At 41.0% G+C, this 21,751-nt stretch overlaps 1 protein-coding gene across 4 annotated transcripts in view; it reads right to left on the reverse strand.

Moving 5' to 3' along the window:
- The window catches only part of TRPA1 (transient receptor potential cation channel subfamily A member 1), a 913,216-nt gene that overhangs the window by 567,726 nt on the left and 323,739 nt on the right, over positions 1 to 21,751 (reverse strand). The window lies entirely within an intron of this gene.

The following is a 21,751-nucleotide window of genomic DNA, read 5'->3' on the forward strand; positions in this document are numbered from 1 at the left end:
GGAGCACTGCCTGCCCTCAAAAATATTAGCGCATGCATTCACAAATGGCAAGGGTCCCCTGGACTCTTTCCCGTTTGCGAGTGTTTTACCACCCTTCTGAGAAAGGTGGTAAACTGCAAGTGTTTTGCAATCACAATTGCAGTTGCAAAACATTCTCACATAGCTTAAGGAGTCGCTACTAGGAGAGGACGCCCTTGGAACGCCCCTTCCTAACAATGAGTTTCTAATCCTATTTTGCACATTGGTTTGCGATTTACAAAATAGGATTAGTACATGGGCCACAGGTTTTTTGCAAGTGCAAACGGGTCTAAAACCTTTGTACATCTGGCCCTTAGTTCCCCGTCCCAAACTATGGAGGGTTCTTGAGGAGATGGGGCTTCCTACTCCCATGCCAAACATTCTTATGAGACTACATGCTGACACACTTGCCCTAGTGAGGTGGAGGCAGCATGGGGCTCTGACCAATCTGTTACAGATAGATTGGGGGAGTCAGACAGGGGTGTGTTTTGGCACCCACTCTCATTATGTTATATATAAATGGAGTAATTGGTACACTGACAAGAGATAGGTGTGATGCACCCATGATAGGAAGTCGGAGAGGTTCCCACTCTTCTTTTAGCGGACAATACTTTGTTAAATTCTAAATCTCTGCAAGTCTGGCAACAACTTTTGAAATCCTTCCAATTATTTTGGTGTGGGGCTGGGGTTGGAGCTCAATAGCTCTAGGACCAAAAGCGTGGCCTTCACCAGTCAGAAGTCGAAATTCTGCAAGAGGAGGATGATAGTGGGAGACACAATTTTAGATGCTGTGCCCAGCTTTGAGTATTAAGGCATTAAACTGACCAGTAATCTATGTTGGGTTCCGCAGGTAGAAAAATCTTACCTATATTTGATCAAGTATACTACTCAAATTGGAAAAATCCACAGAAAAACAACATCAAGAAGGGTGGCTCCCAGCCCTGGAAATTTATAATGTGAAGGCTTTAGGGGCGGGTTTTATATGGTGCTGAATTGTGTGGCTACGCACATATTGAGTGTCTTTCTGTGGTGGAACAAAAGTTTCTTAGAACCCTATTGAATCTTCCTGTCAGGTCACTACACTATTGACTCCCTTATATTTAGACATGGCCTAAAAGAAAATTGTCTATAAGATTAAATGCAGAATGCTGATCTATTGCCATTATTTATGGACAACCCCTACCCTGGAGTCTTACCACATTTGTATCAAGGATCTTTTGGTCCCACAGTGTGCATGGAAAATACTGTGGCTCTGTGTGATCAAAGCTCAACTCTTAAAGCTGGAATTGGATGAATATTTGACCTCACCAGAGAGTATGTGTCAGATTGGTATGGATAGCCTGAAGGGACTATTCTGGGAAAGCGTGGCAATTGATACTATTAGGGAGTGCAAGGGCTCCCTGACAGTGTCCTTCATTGATCAGAAACCAATAGCCGCTAATAAAGGCACTATTGATGAAATTGTCCCTCCATTTGGGAGGATACTTTATCTCTAATTCAGATATGGTACTTTACCTTTAAAATGATTTACATGTAGATCGAAACAGGGAAAATGTTCATCTGATGAACTGTGCGTAGGCTGTGAAGGATGTTTGGAAACGCTTTTCCATGTTCTGTATTTTTGTTCCTCTTACAAATATATACATGCAAAATAGATTGTTCCCCTATGTAAAAATCTGGGATGTAGGGAGCATAAGGAAACATTTAGAATACTGCAGAGTGATACTAGCCATATTGAATTTTTTTGTGTGGCCAAGTTTTTAAAGACATGTTGGATTACGCAAACAAAACTGTTACAGTCTGCCAACGATTTTTTATAGGAATTGCTTAATGTTTATGAACCTATATGTTGCGATTTTTTTATGCTGGAAATGTTATCTGTGGTTTTAGTTTTTCCTATTTTAAGACAAAGGCTGTAACATGAATTTGATGGTTCTCATACTGTGTTTTTAACAGCCAACTTTTATATATTTATTTTGTGTATTTTTATTGTGGTTGTCTTGTTGTCTATACTTTTATGATCCATGGTGATCGAAATTAAGTCTATGATGATGATCATATTTGTTAGAAATGGGGTTTCTGATTGGCTAGTGTATGCGTCTAAGTCAGGCAGAACCCACCACTCTAGTCAGGGTATTTAAGTCACACACCAAAGAAAACCTGTGCCCACCCCCTTGGTAGCCTGGCAAGTGTGGTCAGGCTAATCCCAGAGGCAATGTGTAAAGTATTTGTACACACACACACACAGTAACACAGTGAAAACACCACAGAGTAAATCAGACCTGTTTAGAAAAATAGCCAATATTTATCTGAATAAAACCAGACCAAAACCACAAAAGAACAACATAAACAAATTAAGATATTACGTTTTAGAGATGAAATCAAGTATAGCTTTTAGAAAGCAAAAATAGCTCCAACTGGTGCTAGTTAGTTGCGGTCGACGTCAATTACACCAAAAAGTCAGCCCGATCTCGATGGAGTGAGGGCTGGTTACGTAGTTGAGCAGACCCAGTGGCAAGTCAAAGTTTTATATATATATATATATATATATATATATATATATATATATATATATATATATATTCACTGAAAAAACCATAGCTTTCAGGCATGTTATAGTTAGGAATTAGCATTTAAAAAACCTTAGAAATTCACTGAAAAAACTATAGGTTTCAGCCACGTTATAGTTAGGAATTAGCATTTAAAAAACCTTAAAAATTCACTGAAAAAACCATAGGCTTCATCCATGTTATAGTTAGCTGGACATTTCTCTCATAAAAAACCATAGAAATTCCTCCGTTATAGTTAGTTCAGCTAACTATAACTCGCGCGCCCGCAATGCACTGCTGATGATGTCACATATTACATCACTCATGACATGGTCAGTGACATCACTCATGACATCACTGATGACATCTCAAATGACATTACTAATGACACTGATCAAACGTGCGAACATCATTCCAAAAAACACACAGTATCCAACATAACCTTGATGTTTCATGCTCTCACTATACACACTAAAGTAGTGACACAGTGTACAAATGTAGTATATCAAATTATTCTCATATGAAGCAAAATATTCAGCCTTCTCTAAACAATATTGCAAGTGCGTGTTTTGTACAAACCAGAGCAGGAAAAAAAAAATGGCGTTTAAGCTTCTAATAAACCCATGCGAACTTAACACGGGTTGAGTGCAAGGCTCAGCCCACGACACATTTCCTTGACCAAAGCACATAATGTAAACGTGGGCAAATTACGAACGCAGACTCCAAGCCTAAAAAGCAGAGTCAAGTTCAATTTTGCAAAAAAAAATTATTCGATCTTTGATAAAAAGCAGTAACTAAATAATAAATAATAGGTAGAAAAATCAAACAGTCTTATTCCACCAGCGTATAAGCACAGTATGTAGCAACAGCCTCCAACAGGAAGTCATTGTTCTCATCTGAAAACATTTCAGCCATCCAATTCAATAGTGGGAATGAACTTACATGTTCCTCAGCGACCGGAGCCTCTATCACCATCGGAGGAAAACTCGGGTCATCTTCAATGTAACTGCATGCCAAGAAGTCATGCGCCGCTGCAAAAACATTCCAAAGTCCCATTATTCCATGTGTTGCTGCTAAAGCCATAATCCTGCCGTCAGAACAGAGCAAGTCATGAGCCACTAAGGGGCTCATCAGCTGGTCATAATCCGCGTTGGGAGACACCGTACTGCAGAGACACAAATCCAGGGCCCAGTCGAAATCGCAACTCCGGCAATGAAAGACAGGTTGAACGCATGTGAAAGAGGAGAATCGAAACGATAATCCGTAAGCTGCACTCAACGTTGCAAGAGGCATCGCTCCATAGTAACTAAGCATTCGGTTGCGGACCAGAAACAACCGAGAAATATTGTCGTCTGCTGCAAAATGTGCATCCATATTTAAGTAAACAAATTAATACAAGCACACCGGCAACTAATGTGAGCATTAAGCACAATTCACCAAAGATGCTGGAAAAAATCGAATGAAAAAACACTGACAAGACCCCAAATTTAGTTTCTACAGAAGTCACAAGGCCAATGCTTATAACTTAAAAAAGCAGGCTAACCCCCTACTCGAGGACGCATTAAAGATAGTATAAATAAACTCCCTAAAATTCCGGGGCAGGTCTGTATTTAATAGAGCATACACTTCTGTGCGGGTGTTTACTACATGAAGGAAAAATGTTTCTCTAGCAGATGTAAGAGCGACTTCTCTTTGAGACAATAGCACTCTTACACGGCTCATTTGGTTGACTCTTCTTTCAAGGTCGGAATCGACGGCCAGATGGAAACATACAGCTTTCCATACAGAGGACTAAACACAACTTTTTTATAGCAAACCACACGCTCAGTTACCGTAATCATGTAAGCAATGCCTGCTAACATCGCACAATAAGCCACACAGCTGAATCGGATCTCCAATAAGTGACCACTTCTAACTATTCTCATAGAGAGAGTGATCGCACCATAGTTTCTACTGCTAATCATTCTCAGCATACGCTACGAACACAATAAAACAGCGATAATTTTAACACCGGTCCTTGATAATATGCCCCGAATTTCATAGCGCGCCCTGCATCGCAAAATGCGATGCAGGGCACGGAACAAAGGGGCATATTATCAACAACATAAGGTGATACATTATCCCCGGTTTTATCGGCAGGAAACTGCTGATAAAGCGGCGATAATGTGCTTGATATTAGGCCCTTGTAAATCCCCATAGCAGCCCAGGTTCTGGTGTTAACCTGGGTTGCTATGGAAATTCACAAGGGCATATTATCAAGGCCATTATCGCCGCTTTATCAGCAGTTTCCTGCTGATAAAACTGGCGATAATGTATCGCCTCATGTTATTGATAATATGGCCCGAAATTCGTTTTATTAATTTAATTGTTTACTTACCTACAATCATCCAGATTGCGTTGTTTATCACCCCCCACCCTGCCCCTCTCCCGCCCCACCTGTCCCACTGCAACTCCTTCCACGGGCCGCGTCTGGCCTTGATAATTCGCCCTTGTTAATTCCCATAGAAGTCCATGTCAACACCAGAACATGGGCTTCTACGGGAATTAACAAGGGCGTATTATCAAGACCATTTTCGCCGTTTTATCAGCAGTTTCCTGCCCATAAAACGTCGATAATTTTAACACCGGTCCTTGATAATATGCCCATCAGTGCCATATTATCAGTAAAGGGCGATACTTTATCGCCGTTTTTATCGGCAGGAAACTGCCGCTAAAGCGGCTTATAATGAGCTTGATAATAGGCCCTTGTAAATTCCCATAGCAGCCCAGTTTCTAGTGTTAACCTGGGCTTCTATGGCAATTCACAAGGACATATTATCAAGTCCATTATCACCGCTTTACCTGCAGTTTCCTGCCGATAAAAGCAGCGATAATGTATCGCCCTTTATTGATAATATGGCCCATAATCCCTTAATGTACAGAGATGCAAAAACTGATATTAAACAAAAAACATAACAGCATGCATTATGGCAAAACACATTTACTACTATAAAACGTTTAACAACGGACAAATATAGGGGCATATTATCAAGACAGGCGATAACAGTATCGCTGCTTTATCAGCAGTTTTCTACCCATAAAGCTGCAATAATATTATCGCCTGTCTTGATATACCCCATAATTCCTTAATGTACAAAGATGCACCGCACACACTCCCACACAACTTATCAACTCACCTTTCAAATTGATTTGTAGATTAGGAAGAATACCACTCACACAGTGGATATTCTTGTACAGAATCTCTCTAGTTCCGTGTTTGCAGCTGAACCGTCAAATGGAACATTTTCCCCTCTCACTTTACACATACATACATATAAATAACCAATTAAAATGCTGCACACATTAATTCAAAACAAAACACACATTTCTATTGATTTAACATTCCAAACCTTTCCAACTGACATAACTCTCCACCCTACCCCCAACAGATCATGCAAAAGTCAACTGTCAACAGAGGTCAAAAGTTCAGCACTGTATAAAACACTGCTCCTCAACAAATTTAGACTATGGATAAGCACTTACTTATAAGTACCGATAAAGCAAAAACGTCTCATTACAAGCAACAAAGATATACACACATAAACTTGATAAATATCTGTAAAAGATGTATTTTTAACTCATTTTTCTTCCTGATGTACGCTCATGGAACAACTTTCAAAATTCACACTATACGCGCACAATAAATATACCGTACAAAAAAAATAGCATACATCACTCATTTTTTACAATCACCAGACCCCCATCCACCAACCCTCAAATATAACGTTCAAGACCATAGGTAGAGCCCCAAATCCACCACGGTACCAGCCGCCTCCCTGCATCATTCGGGAGCCGGAATTGCTTTTGATCTGAGAAACTACCTTACATACTGCTCTCCAGGCCCGGTTCTAGCGGGTGGTCCGGGTGGGCCAGGCCCACCCAAACATCGGCCTGTCCCACCCAAACATAAACCTGGGCCCTGGCAGTGACGTCAGCAAAGCCAGCAGAAAATGGCCACTGCAATTTAAAACATTCTCTGAACGTTATTTTTTTTCTTTCTTTAGGAGTTGTGTGATTGGGCCTTCTCTCGCACCCCCAATCACGTATCTCCTATTGGAAAGGTGGACTTTGTCTCCGCCCACTCGTGCAGGTACAATTGGGGAATGGCGAAAGGGACAAATCTTTTCATTGGCACTGGATTTGTGTACCGTCCTGCTGCATGGATCCTTCATTCTTTTCAGCTGGTGAAGAGGACTTTGTTTTTTCTGATTCATTTTCCTGACCTTCCTGAACCCTTGAGCTGTTTATCAGATCGGGCTGTGCAGAGTTCGTAATTAGCAGGTAAGAGACTGTGTGGCTATTGTTGTGTTTTTAAACCTGTGAGCAAGACACAATCTTTGAGTGCCGCGTATACTTCATTTAAATTGTTTGTTTAAATCGTATCATTATCATTCATGACTTGTTCTGCCAAGGATGCACGGCAACTAAATGTCCACATAACTCTAGGGATTAATATACTGCTAGCGAGCAATCTTTTCTCTGTTTGTAGTTTTTAAATGCAGAGAAACTGCAGTTAACATGGATAGCTCAGTGGGTTACTGCCTTTGTCACAGAGATCATTTGATTATTTGCAGTTCAGAAGTTACAATCCTAACATAGGACAGGTACCTATGGACTGTCATCAAAGACCTGCATTAAAACCAAAATGGTATAATTAGATTTTTTTTGTTTTTGTATTGCTAGTTAGTTCGAATTTTCCCAGTCTTTCATTATTCTAACGTTGCAAAAAAGAGTTTGGCCACATATACATTCTAATCCCTAAAGCCCATCACTGGGGTATGCTTTAAATCCTGTGTGTCTGCTTCTCCAGACCCAACCTTCTTAAAACATATTCCCCAGCAGCATGGATGACGTGTGATTCTTACACCTGCTAATCCTCATGTGACATTCCCTATAGGCTGATTTGCATATTTTTATGAATCATTGTCCCTGCATAGTGTGTGTGATGTACAGTACTGTGACAACCTAAAATATGAGTAGCGCTATACAACAAATAAAATGCATATGAGAGAGGGGCTACGGAGAGATGATGGGCACTGTTGGAGGGTGGCAATTAAGGAATCCGAGGGGGACATCATGGGGGTGCGGCTTTGGAGACATGAGCGACACTGGTGGAGGGTGGGAATGAGGTAATCCGAGGAGGGGGTCCTGGAGGGTGGAGATACGGAGAGATGAGGGACACTGGTGGAAATTGTTTGTGAGGGAATCTGAGGAGGAGGTCATGGGGGAGGGTCTTTGGAGTGATGAGAGGCCCTGGTGGAGGGTGGTAGGGAGGGACTCTGAGGAGGAAAGTGGGACTCTGATGAGAAGGTCATAGGGAAGAGGCTATGGAGCGATAAGAGGGGAGGGCTTTGGAGCAATGAGGGGCACTGGTGGAGGGTTGTAGGGAGGAGGTCTGAGTAGGAGGTCATGAGGGGAAGGTCATGGGGGGCATTGGAGTAATGAGGGGCACCGGTGGTAGTGGGGGAGTCTGGGAGGAGGGTGGCAATGAGAGAATCCGCAGAGGAGGTCATGAAGGGGAGGCGCTTTGGAGCAATATGGGGCACTGGTAGAGGGTAACAGTGAGGAAATCAGAGGAGGAGGTCAATGGGGCAAGGGGCTACGGAGGGATGAGGGGCAATAGTGGATGGTGGTAGGGAGGAAGTCTGAGGAGGAGTGTGGCAGTGAGGGAATCAGAGGAGGGGGTCAATGGGGGAAGGGGCTATGGAGCAACGAGGGGCGCTGGTGGAGGGTATTTGAGAGAACGTCTGAGGAGGAGGTCATGGGGAGCAGCTTTGGAGAGATGAAGTGCACTGTTGCAGAGTGGTAGTGAAGGTGTTTACTGAGAAAGAGGTCAGTGGTTGTACGCCAATAAATACTTTCGCACCAGCGCTAAAATAGACCCTGTACTTGCCTTTCTGTTTTTGCTTATTTAATTAGCAGTTGGGTCATTAGGGCCACAGTGTAACATATTTTTAGAGTGTGTGCTAATTATATTTATTGTTATATTCACAGTTTTGAGTTTGAAGGTGATTTTACTAATGTTTATTTAGTGGGAATAAGGAAAATGAAGCCGGTGGGCGGCTGATATGGGGCTGGGGACCAAAGTTAGATGTGAGATAAGGTGCACGGTAGAGGGATGGTAGAAAATTGATAATCAGGCCTTGAAGGGAGTGTGCGGCAGAGTGTGAGTCAGGTGGATGTATTGATGAAGAGAGATTCTCTCTGAAGGCTGGCAACGAGGGAGGCTGAGTAGTGTTACTTGCCTGATACTCCCACCTCAGAAACCTCCTCTTCCCATCAAAGGGACCTTACATGGGGAACGAAACACTTTTTGAGAGTGTTAACGATTAGAAAGATTTGCCAAATAATGCATTTTACTGGGCCTTGTAAGACTAAGAAGAGATAAAGAAGGGCCCTGAAGTAGGCCTTGCTAGGTATATGGGCCCATCTCTAGGGGTGGGTGGGACAACAAATTAACAGGAAGAGCCGAGGCAGTTGAGATATCTGTTTGGCTTGGTTCAAAGACCCTAGCAACAAGCCGAGAACTGAAAGTTTGCACTGTAAATTGTACAGCATACCGCCTGTGAAATCTCTTCAATATTAAAAAAGTCCTTTCTTAAATGTTGAAGAGATTTTCCAGAGGGGCAACATCAATTCTCTGGAGGAAATAGGTTCTCTGCATAGAGAGTACCAGCACTTCTAAGGAGCAAATAGGTTCTCCGGAAAGAGATTACTGCATGCTCTCAGGAGCAGATAGTTGCTCTGAATAGAGAGTACTCACTTCTCTGGGGCAAATAAGTACTCAGAAAATAGAGCTCCTGCACTTCTAGATTCTTGAGCTCTTACAATGCATCTTAGTCCTGATTTGCAGCCCTGCTAATTCTGCACTAATAATCATTAAAGTCCTTTACATTACATTTAAATGGTGACTTGTAGTACTCCTGCTTTGCCGTCTTGAAAACTGCCTCCAGGCTGATTATTGCCCTACTGTTTTTGAACTTTTAAAAACTCACATGTTATACCTCACTCACAGTTCACTCGGTGCACATCAACTAGGAATCTTGCCTCCAGTGCCATTTCTGTATAAATCAAATCTGAACTAAAAGGCCAGTTGTTATGTGTGACCTACTTGTGGTTTAGATTCTTAGTGCAGAAGAAGCATTATTACACTATACTAAATTAAACAGAAAATGTGTTTTCTATGGTGCACAGCTACAACACATGTATTTGAAGGTGCACTCTTATGTGATGATGAATAAAGCAGGATGTTGGGAATAAAGATTTGGCTCGGATCACAAAATTGGGTCAAGCATGGAAGCCAGGATTGATCCCAGGTTTTGTAGTTTCACATTGTGCAAATCACTCAATAGATAGGTGTCTCACTCTCTTGTTTTGCATTACAGATTAATGCTTTACCTTTCATACTTGGCATATGACATCACAGCCTGGGCAGAAGGCAGAAGCCAAATGAAAGCTAGGCTTGTTTTGGAGCACAAGGATCAAAGAGGACCTTGAGCTGAACCAGGCATCTGGCTCAAACCTTAAGTGACTCTTGCAGCAGAACTAACTGTTTCAAAACCATTGTTACAAAAGAAAGTCCCAGATGGTGCAGATGTTGCCACCATTTGCGAACTGGTACGTGATTATGCTGAAGCTTTCCCAGCACTTCATGAAATGTATGTATCTGCGCTGGTTATACGGCTTTCAACCGCAGCCTGTGAGAGCTCCTTTTCAAACCTATCCCGTGTCCTATTTTACCACATGAGAAAGAGCTCACGGCAAACCTATGTATGCATGAGTTTGTAAGGGAGTTTTCAAAGAACAATAGAAGATTACCTCTGACCAGAGCTGGCAGTTTTGAAATGGTCGGTGTGAATACTGCTGGCAGTTTTCAAAAATACTCCTTTCTCTTTTTTTTAAATGTTTTACTGTTTTTCAGGAATTTCTATCTATGAAAGTACTTTGCAAAAAAATGACAAGAAAATAAAATGTATAAAGTTAATGTATAAAGTTACATTTGTGCAGAGAAATAAGTGTTGGGCAAATTGCAACGAGTAAATTGCCAACCTTTCTAGTACAATGGTGTCAAGGCTTTCGTGTAGTAATAGGGACTTCCTTAATCTTGAATGCTTCATAATATGCTTAGCATTCAAGTACTTGTGTTGAAGCCAGGGAGCTGGAATTCGAGGGTTTGCAGTTAGGTCCAGACATTGCTCTTACTGCCTGGCCAGGTGGAATTCGAGGGTTTGCAGTTAGGTCCACACATTGGTCTTACTTTCAAATAACTCTCCACATGCTCTGGGTACACACAGAAGCAATCCGTTGTCTCATGCTGCCTGTTTGCAAGTACATATGTTGTAGTCTAGGGCTTGTAGGCTACCTCCAGAAGCGACAAATTGGGCCCACAGTGGCCCACCCGAATGCGCCCTTGGCCCACCCAAATAAAAATTCCTGGAGCCGGGCCTGCTGCTCTCTCAGTCAAAAAACAATCTGCTTTCCTACTGCAAAGAGAACTCTCGCCCAACCATAGCAAACAGCAGACTCCCACGAATAGGCACCCTATAACACTACAGGAGCCGACCCTCGGAGACGGTGCTCCCCAGGGCCATCAAAGGCTCAACAAAGGCCATCAAAGATTTCGAACTTGGACATCATTGTAAATCCCCCTAAGCAGTCCTACGGGATCAGGAAGTTCTATAGCAAATAGCAAACTTTTCCGATCAAACTACACACTCAATCTACACACATATACAAATAAATAAAAAGTCACATTTATACACACATTAAATTCAAAATGAAACACATTTATATTGCTTAAACATTTGCACCGTTTCCAACTGACAAACCTTTCAACCCTTCCTCCATTACACAATCTGCCAGTTACCATAGAAACACTTCAGGGAACACCTAACTCAGCACACTGGTGAAAAGTTCATCATACATTGTTGCAAATTAAAACAGCAAGTATGCTTCACTTGAGAATATGCCAGCTTATTTTATGTAATGTTCTTTGCTAACACTTATTCTTAATCAATAAAAATCAGCCTTTTAAAACACAGAAACATTCATCGTAGCTTAGTGCAGAATGTTCTCGAACAACTAATCAATCCTTTTCTTTATCAAAACTGCATGTTATCCACCATTTTAGAACAAAACTCACTTTTAAAACTGCCACTTCATTTTACAGAGACCTTCATAGTGCATCCAGACGTCTCTTCAAGATGCTTACAGTGCTGATTCCCGAGGACCCCATCCCCGGGGGCTCAAATCTAACATTTCGGACCGTAGGAACAGCCGCAAGGCCTCCACGATCCCAGCCGGCTCCCCACTTCCTGCGGGAGCCGGCATTGCTATTCCTCACAGAGAGCAGCTTACATGCTTACATTCTAATTTCAAACATGATTTCAACAGTTTGTTATACATTTTATAAAATAATATACTACTGCACGCTAAAGCAGAAAAGTCAGCTCAATTATGATAGAATACAAAATAGAAAAAAATAAATATATACTTCTACACTCAACAAACTCGTAACCATAGTACAGTTTAATTTAAAAAACACCCTACCACAACTACTTTTTCAATCGCATTGTACAATAAAATGCGTCACTAAGTAGGTCACATACATGGTGACTCTATAACATCATATAGGAAAAAGAAAGCCACTCTTACGCTACCACGAAAACACAACAAAAGTACAAGGCCCAAAATTCCATTGTAGTGTTTTCTTAGTTGCAGGTCTAGTTGTCAGATCGACACACACACTCCCTCATGGCTGGTATATACCCACACCACACCCATTCAGCACATCCGTCACTACACACGTGACCCTATGTATAAAAAAGATGGAGCGCACGTGTTGTACGCCATTTTAGAGTTGTTCCCAAAGCACCGAGCAAAGGGCCCACTACTACATGCGTGGCCTCTTTCGTCACTGAGTTAGTAGTGCCCAAAGCACTGAGCGGGTGAAGAACCTGCGATGATGATGATGATGGGAGCATGAGTATGTCGTGAGCCATAGAGGTATCAAGACTCGGCAACACGTATGAGACTTCTTTGTTGAAGATCGCGACTACATCATGAAGAAACTCGTTTCCACAAAAGGTGAGCAGTGACACTTGAGTACGCATCAGAAGGAGTCAAAGGGTTGTAGCTGACTACATACAAAAATGCGACTTATTATTTTAGACGAACGCACTCCTATATAATGTATTAATATACATATTTTTTTTTCCCAATAGCAGTAAAGTTTTTATAATCGCAGTAATATGCGCCTAATATTCACGCAACTCAGTTTACAATGACTAATCAAAAAGTCCTTTTGCTTCCTTCAGCAAACATCTTTCAGAGGCAACCACGGCCTTTCGAGCAACAGCAATGGAATTGTCTGCAACGTATTGAATATACTTTGACGTATAGAAGCAGAGTTCAAGTCGAGTGGTGAACTCCGATAGCCTCACTGTTTATACAAGGTAAGCCCAGCAGCCTACATATACAATGCCATCATAGCAATGCATTAGAAATAAGTCGGCATAACTGGCGTCAGTAACGCAGTAGGCACTTCCATATAGACACCACTTAAACGCGGCAATATAACAAGTGAAATGTACCAGGTACACTGCACACGTAAAACTGTAGTGTTACCTTTATTTGTGAAAGGAGAGAGGGCCACATTATCAAGCCTTAGCGACAAAATTATCGCCACTTTATCGACAGGAAAGTGCCGCTAAAGTGGCGATAATGGGTTTGACAATATGCTCTATGGAATTCCAATCGAAGCTCATGTTAGATGTCCTTCACATCTAACATGAGCTTTAATTGGAATTCCATAGAGCCTATTATCAAACCCATTATCGCCACTTTAGCGCCACTTTCCTGCTGATAAAGTGGCGATAATTTTGTAGCCCAGGCTTGATATTATGGTCCAGAGTGCGTAGTGTACAGCAGCTTCTCTGTAAAATCTATAATTACCTCCGAGCAGTGACAACAGATAGGTTACAACAGTGTGACAAACAGATCCACAACCTTATTACACCACTTTCGAGTCTCTTTTAACATGAGTAAAGTGACGCAAGGAGCTTGTAAATGTACGTCTGACTTTTCAAGAAAATATCTCAACTCCAGACTCTGCGACACAGTTTTAATGTTGTTTTCTTTCTCTTTCTCTCTCTCACTCTCTGTGACATCATTTCTCTTTCTCTCTTAAACTTATAGGCTCTGCTGTCTGCTTGGACTTGTAGAAGAACAGCCCAAATGAAGTTGTGAAATCAACTGGCCGAAGAGTTTGACCGCAGTGTTTAAACAACGGTAAGCACAGAGGCCTAGATCTACAAAGCCTTTATAGCAATGCATTTGAAATAAGTCGACATAACGGGCGTCAGTAACGCAGTAGGCACTTCCATATAGACACCACTTGAACGCGGCACTATAACAAGTGAAATGTACCAGGTACACTGCACTCGTAAAACTGTAGTGTTATCTTTATTTGTGAAAGGAGTGAGGGCCAAATTTTCAAGCCTGGGCGACAAAATTATCGCCACTTTATCGATAGGAAAGTGCCCCTAAAGTGGTGATAATGGGTTAGATAATATGCTCTATTGAATTCCAATCAAAGCTCATCTTAGATGTCCTTCACATAGTCCATAATAGTAAGCACAGAGGCCTAGATCTACAAAGCCTTCATAGCAATACATTAGAAATAAGTTGGCATAACAGGCGTCAGTAACCCGGTAGCCACTTCAATATAGACACCACTTGAACACGGCAGTATAAAAGAACTGAAATGTACGAGGCACACTGCACACGTAAAACTGTAGAGCAACCAAAACTTGTAATGCTTATTAAGCTCATTTACTCACATCTACATAATTCTAAACTCTAATTTTCTTTTTTGTTTTGAAGATTACCAATCAGACATCTTTTGGAGTCCAATTAACAATTTATTTATAATATTGTTTGTTGTTAAAGTTATTTTTCTAGTTTCTTCTCTTATAGTTAAAAGTTCAGTTTTGTTTACATTTATTGATTTAATAAAAGTTAATTAAAAAACGACATACTTCTTTTATTTTGTGGGGGAGAGGTATGACGGTTCACAACATAATGTTGAAATACTATAGTAAGATATTCAAGACTAGGATTGAAAACTACTGAGTTCTAAGTAACAGATATTATAAAAATAACGGTGAAGAACTACTAAAATGGCGGTGGACGGAGTACGTAATCAACGTTTGGCTCCTCGACACTGCCATTCAAATAAATTTAGAAAAAATATGATTATTAATATATTACAAAAGTACAGCAGCGGATGACACACACGACCCGGAAAAAGAAAGCGACAAATTTACTACCTGAAATAAAGAAAGGTTTGCTTGTTGAACTTCAAGAAAAAGAAAAAAACGTGGACTTCGAAACAAGGCTGCGCATGCGTAGAGAGTACAACTGCTACACAAAAACAAGGAAAGTTTTACATACTATAATAGAAATGAAGGGGCATATTATCAACAAAAAGCGATACATTATAGCCGCTTTTATCGGCCTGGGCTGCTATGGTTATTCACAAAGGCATATGATCAAGCCCATTATCGCAGCTTTATCAGCAGTTTCCTGCCGATAAAAGCGGCGATAATGTATCGCCTTTTGTTGATAATATGGCCCATTGCTCTTTTTTTTACCAGTAAACTTAGGTGCATATTATCAAGGACCAGTGTTAAAATTATCGCCGTTTTATTGGCAGGAAACTGCTGATAAAATGGCGATAATGAGCTTGTTAATATGGCCTTGTTATTTCCCATAGAAGCCCATGTTAACACCAGAACATGCGCTTCTATGGGAATTAACAAGGAATTATTATCAAGCCCACCCTCCCAACATTAATAAAAAATTCCAGACAATGCAGGTACCCAGAGCTGGAAGGTAATTTTACATATTACTGCCCTAGAAAGGTGGCATTACCCACAACGTGTACGGGGAGAGAGAGAGAGACCCAGGGGTGCCGCTCCCCTAGACTGCGGAGAGTAGGACCGTAACCCCCCGCATACTTTAAATTAAACAAGAGGAGTACCACTCCCCAGTGCTCGGGGCACCTTACAAGCCCCCATTATGCAGAAAAATTGCCCCCGTAATTTGCCCCCACCGGGACCTAATGAATAAAACGGACTTCTACTTTTTTTCACCTTTTCCACTGTGTACGAGTACTGCACGACTACCCCGCCATTTTTTATTCTTAAAAAAATAAAAATTGAGCCTAAAGATCCATGTACCAGCCCCTGACCAAGACTATAGGCTCAGAATGTTTCTACCTTGCCCCGTTTCCTTATTTCTCAACTTTGTTTTACTGTTTTCTTGTGACTCTGCTCTTCCGACAAACAACATGGCTGCCAACACTTCCTGGTTTGGAGTATTGACAGCCAATCAGCATGCAGCTCCTGCTCGTAATTGTACGTATTTCCATACACGTACGCCGCGATATTCTTTAAAAAATAAAAATAAAAAATAGAGCCTAAACATCCATGTACGACCCCCTGAGCAAGCCTAGAGGGTCAGAATGTCTCTACCCTACCCCCTTCCCTTATTTCTCATCTTTGTTTTACTGTTTTCTTGTGACTCGGTTCTAGCTAGGCACAAGATGGCCGCCAACACTTCCTGGTTTCGAGTGTTGACAGACAGTTCACAGCCAATCAGCATGCAGCTCGCGCTCGTGATTGGAGAGATTTCAGTACGCGTACCGAACTCTGTCTCTAGATATCGCTATGATTTTACTTGCAATTTTCTCCGAAACTGCTGAACGGATTTACACTATTTAACAAAAAGCACAATCTGCGAACCGAACTCTACCTCTCTGCCAAATTTTGTGTCATTCCGGCTAATGGTCCCTATGAAAAATTGCACGGGGAAAACACGTTTTGGGACCCCCCCTTTTTCTCTGCCCCCGCTTGATGAATCACCCCGAAAACTTGCAGGGAAGGAGCAGAACTGAGCAGGCCATTTTCTTGGAGAAATTCGTGAAGATTCGTCTACTGTCGCTAAAGTTATTCCAAATTGAATGTTGTGGATTTCCTATGGAAACTAGGTCCTAACTATAACTACATAATTACCTACTGGCGACCGCCAGTAGGTATATATAAAATAAAATAATAATTTCTTTATTTAGATATATAAAAACATATCTTTAAAAGATTCTTCCAACACATTAAGTACAGTTTTACAGATTAAAAGAATAGAAAAAACAAAATAAAATTTGGCCTTCTTATCAGTGCTTACTGCAACGTATCAATTTAAAAATTAACACTCCCGGGCAATGCAGATGAAGTTAAAGTACATATCATTCTACACAGTTATCAGCGAAGCCTTAGCCGTTTTCAATTTTTCTAAAATACTGTAAACTTGCTGAACGAATTTGGCCAATTTTATATTTAAAACAGTGTTCTCTAAAGACAGAGCAGCAATAAGGGTGTGCCTACAAGTCCGAACTCCCAGCCTATTCCATTCTGGCCTGAGAAGGCGTCTGCGTTGAAGAATAAAGAAAGGGCATGTACAAAGCACGTGCAGAATAGTTTCATTTGCTGCCCCACACCCTCTGCACATTAGATCGTCCCTTTTTCGACTCCATACTGGGAGATTTTGAAGGAAACGCCAGTCTCCCAATCTAAGAGCGATCAGGCATCGCTTTAGATGATGAGAAAATGTTGTCGAAAGGATATTGGCCGGGGATAATCGTTTATAAGAGTTGGCTACTGCCCAAGCATGACTGCGTTTCACAAGAAGAGCTTTGTCCATGATAAGGGATTTCAATCTTATACCTTTTTTAATAGTGTTTTTAGGTAATGTATATATATATATATATATATATATATATATATATATATATATATATATATATATATATATATATATATATATATCTATATATATATATTCCAAACAACTCTCCCCTGCAGAGAAGAGATAGAGCCACACTGAAACCGAAATATTTGCCACATCACTTGATTTAATTTTTATTTCCCTTTCCTTTGCAAAAACGGCATTTGTTCAAAGACGCGTTTCGTTCTGCCAGGAACTTCATCAGTTTGCAAAACACCTGCGGGAGTGAGATTTTGATCGATTATCTGATCATCCTAATCCTTATCTCACTTGAGTCCCTTTTTGGATCGGTTATTGACTGTCATTGAGTAAAAGGCAAACCCACATAGGTTAAATCAACCCCATAGACTGACGCAACTCTAAAGAACCACTTACGACTGAAAAGTTTAAAGATTTATTATAAAGCCAAAATCAGTTGCAAGTACAAACACCTCAATATAAGGTTCAAAAGGTATACAGGTAATAGAATGAACATGAACTCTCTAAGAGATCTCAATCGACAGAAGAAAACTACCAAGACCAATTCAAAAATCAATAAGTTGAATATCATTGACACAAGGTGAATCTGAAGCGTCATTTACAGAAAGAAAATGAAACAGGTTAAACTGTCCCTACACTATGCTAGATGACATCCCTACTTAATAAGTTCTTTACCTAAAAAGGTGTCAGCCGTTGGACTTCCGAAGAAGCTCAATCTCTCTAAGTCTCAGATGGAAACCTATGTCGTGTAGCAGTACCCTTTCTGCCTACCCATCCGCTCTCTAAGGGTCCTCAGGCCATCTGCTCTACCTCCTCCCCGGGGTACTGTCCCTAATACAAAATCACAGTATGGGTGGAACGCCCCTTTGGGACGCCCACCACGTATACACTTCACGTGGTCTCGCTTCTGTTTTTTTTCCATAGTTTCATTTCTTTGGATCGTCTGTTAAGTTGACCTTGCTTCCCAGGCGCCGTCTCCATCGAGCCGGTACCCCCATGCGATTATCTGATCATCCTAATCCTTATCTCACTTGAGTCCCTTTTTGGATCGGTTATTGACTGTCATTGAGTAAAAGGCAAACCCACATAGGTTAAATCAACCCCATAGACTGACGCAACTCTAAAGAACCACTTACGACTGAAAAGTTTAAAGATTTATTATAAAGCCAAAATCAGTTGCAAGTACAAACACCTCAATATAAGGTTCAAAAGGTATACAGGTAATAGAATGAACATGAACTCCCTAAGAGATCTCAATCGACAGAAGAAAACTACCAAGACCAATTCAAAAATCAATAAGTTGAATATCATTGACACAAGGTGAATCTGAAGCGTCATTTACAGAAAGAAAATGAAACAGGTTAAACTGTCCCTACACTATGCTAGATGACATCCCTACTTAACAAGTTCTTTACCTAAAAAGGTGTCAGCCGTTGGACTTCCGAAGAAGCTCAATCTCTCTTAGTCTCAGATGGAAACCTATGTCGTGTAGCAGTACCCTTTCTGCCTACCCATCCGCTCTCTAAGGGTCCTCAGGCCATCTGCTCTACCTCCTCCCCGGGGTACTGTCCCTAATACAAAATCACAGTATGGGTGGAACGCCCCTTTGGGACGCCCACCACGTATACACTTCACGTGGTCTCGCTTCTGTTATTTTTCCATAGTTTCGTTTCTTTGGATCGTCTGTTAAGTTGACCTTGCTTCCCAGGCGCCGTCTCCATCGTGCCGGTACCCCCATGACATTCCGGTCGACTCCTCCGGACCCGAGCCTATCTCCTCAAACAGAGCTCTATTCATCAAGCTTTTGATTGGTACCCCCCTCGCACCTGCAAACAGACACTTCGAAACAGGGCCCCAAATTCCAGGCTCCCCTTATCTTACTAGGCCGTAAAACTTCGACCAGCATTGGCAATTTATTTTAACGAGGCTTTTGACTTTTAGCTCACACGTGCAGATCAAAGACAACCCACTATCTCTCCTGGCCCACTAAATTATGTGCAGTAGTCTGCACTCTATGAACTCTTATTTCTTCAGCTTAAAATAATATGCTAACATACCACACTAAAGTTATACGAAAACACTTCTATAAAACATTGCCTTTAACATATATATATGTAAGCAAAATCATTGATTATAATGAATCCATGTCGTGCAAAAGATGCAATGGTACATTTCGTTCTCACACAGTGCCATGTGGTCTGCACGTTTCTTCATTTTACATTTTACATCTTTCTTCATTTAGCAGCTACATACATGGAACCTGATTAACACGTCTAACGTTCCTAAGCATTCCCACACATTTCTACATTAGCCCACACTCTATACGGACTTTTCTAACTCTAATAAACACTCTAGAGTAAATACGGATACATTTTCTCACTCCTTAAGTTACATTAGCTAACTTTACGCCACAGGCTTGTAAAAATGACGTATACATAATTTTCATTCAAATTGCGCTCTCTCAGTTCCCCCCTTTGATGACCTCTAGGGGTCATCACTAGTACATCAATTTGAATGTATCACTCAGAACTTGTTGCAAGGCTCCCTCTTTTTATCGTTTCTAGAGCTCTCAGACTTCTATATTGATGATCTTGCATAGCAGCTAATCTCCGCTCCTGTTCTCTCATGGACCTTTGCAACCTGTTTGATCTATACCATTTGTACAGTCTCACTAAACCCCACAATATGATTATGCAAATTAAAATTATGAAGATAGGCTTCAGAATATACCAGACAATGCTCTTCCCGAAATTGGCAAACCAACCTCCAACTTTACCCATTCCATGACCTACCTTTTCCCAAACATTTACCCTTGTTAGGTCTTCAATTTCTTGATGTATCTTAGTAATATTCTGTATAGCCTTCTCAAGAGGTTTTGAATTGTCTGGAATGTAAGTGCAGCATTCCTGGACCTTCAAAGCCTTACAGACTCCGCCCTCTTTTGCTAACAGAGCGTCTAAAGCAAGACGGTTCTGAATGACCATTGCCCTAATCGATTGCATCTCTCCTTCCACCAGCATCAATGACCTTGCAGTACTGGCAGACAACCTATCTACAACTGTAGCCAATCTCCTGATCTTGACATCATTAAGTATCAAACCTAAAAGAGGAAACATGGCGCCAAATACGTCTCCAACTACTTCAGCATCTCCTACATTCCTTTTCCCTCTTACCGAAGCCTTTCCCTCTATGATCTCTAAATCCTTTGCATGGTATATTTTGGGGAAGACAATTGCCAAATAACACGAACCATACCAATTGTCAGGCAATTTTACATAGGCATTTCTTCCACATACAAAATATACATTAGGAATCACTTGCATCCCTTTCAAGAAATCTTTCGTATAATATTCTAACCGAAAAGCATGTTCACAACTAACTTCACCTACAAATACACTCTCATAATACGTTTTGCTTCGGGTCAGACATAACTTTCCTTTCTGTGTTCGATCTAAAGCTATTGGACCATTACTACCCTTCTTTTTGTGTGCCTTTTCCTCTTCGGTGCAATCTGTTTTCCATTGTCCTGACATTTTTAATATCTTCTGCCTCCTGTAACGGTCATCAACTTGTCCAATAAACTTTTTCTCGATCTCTGACACTTTGCAAGTCAGATTATTTCGGCGTGCATATGAAGTATCTAATATATCCCAAGGAAGGAAAAATTTAGCCAATCTATCTTCCTTCTTGTAATAGTCCCACTTGTTCATTTGTTTATAATTCGGGACTTCGGGTAATACCGAATCATAATTTGAGAAGTAGTACTCAAACCCCTCTCGACCATAAAATATACTGAGCAATAAACTACATGTTATCCCATATGTCAATGGAAGATGATGATATCGAATGCCTTCATCTACGGAAGCCGGCAATTGCATGCAGACATAACAATCCCTGGCCTCCATGGCGTCGATATACTCATACAATAGTTTGGCATATGCGTTTGTTCTGAAATTTCCCTGCGACTCATCTATGTGTAACCTACGGGCCTCAGCTGCCAATAACGCCTTTTCCTGTATCACATTGTTCTCCTCCTTCTTTCCAACAAGAGCAGGTTTCAAAGTCGTTACAGGCTTTACATCTGCTGTCTCAGTTACACTTGCATGTCCCACTATGTATGATACAGTAACTACTATGATTATAAGAGAAATTACTACTGCTATAAGTGTGCCTACTATGCATTTTGCTTTGCGATTCGAACTGCCGGTCTCCATGTTATCAGACAGCGTAGCTTTTCTTTAAAAAGTCTCTTTTGATTTCTTCACTCGGCTTACATTTGATTTCTCAGTCTGTGAACCACACTTAAAAACGACAAAGTCTCTTTT

This window comes from Lissotriton vulgaris, chromosome 4_1 (assembly GCF_964263255.1).
Source record: "Lissotriton vulgaris chromosome 4_1, aLisVul1.2, whole genome shotgun sequence".
In the NCBI taxonomy this organism is placed as follows: domain Eukaryota; kingdom Metazoa; phylum Chordata; class Amphibia; order Caudata; family Salamandridae; genus Lissotriton; species Lissotriton vulgaris.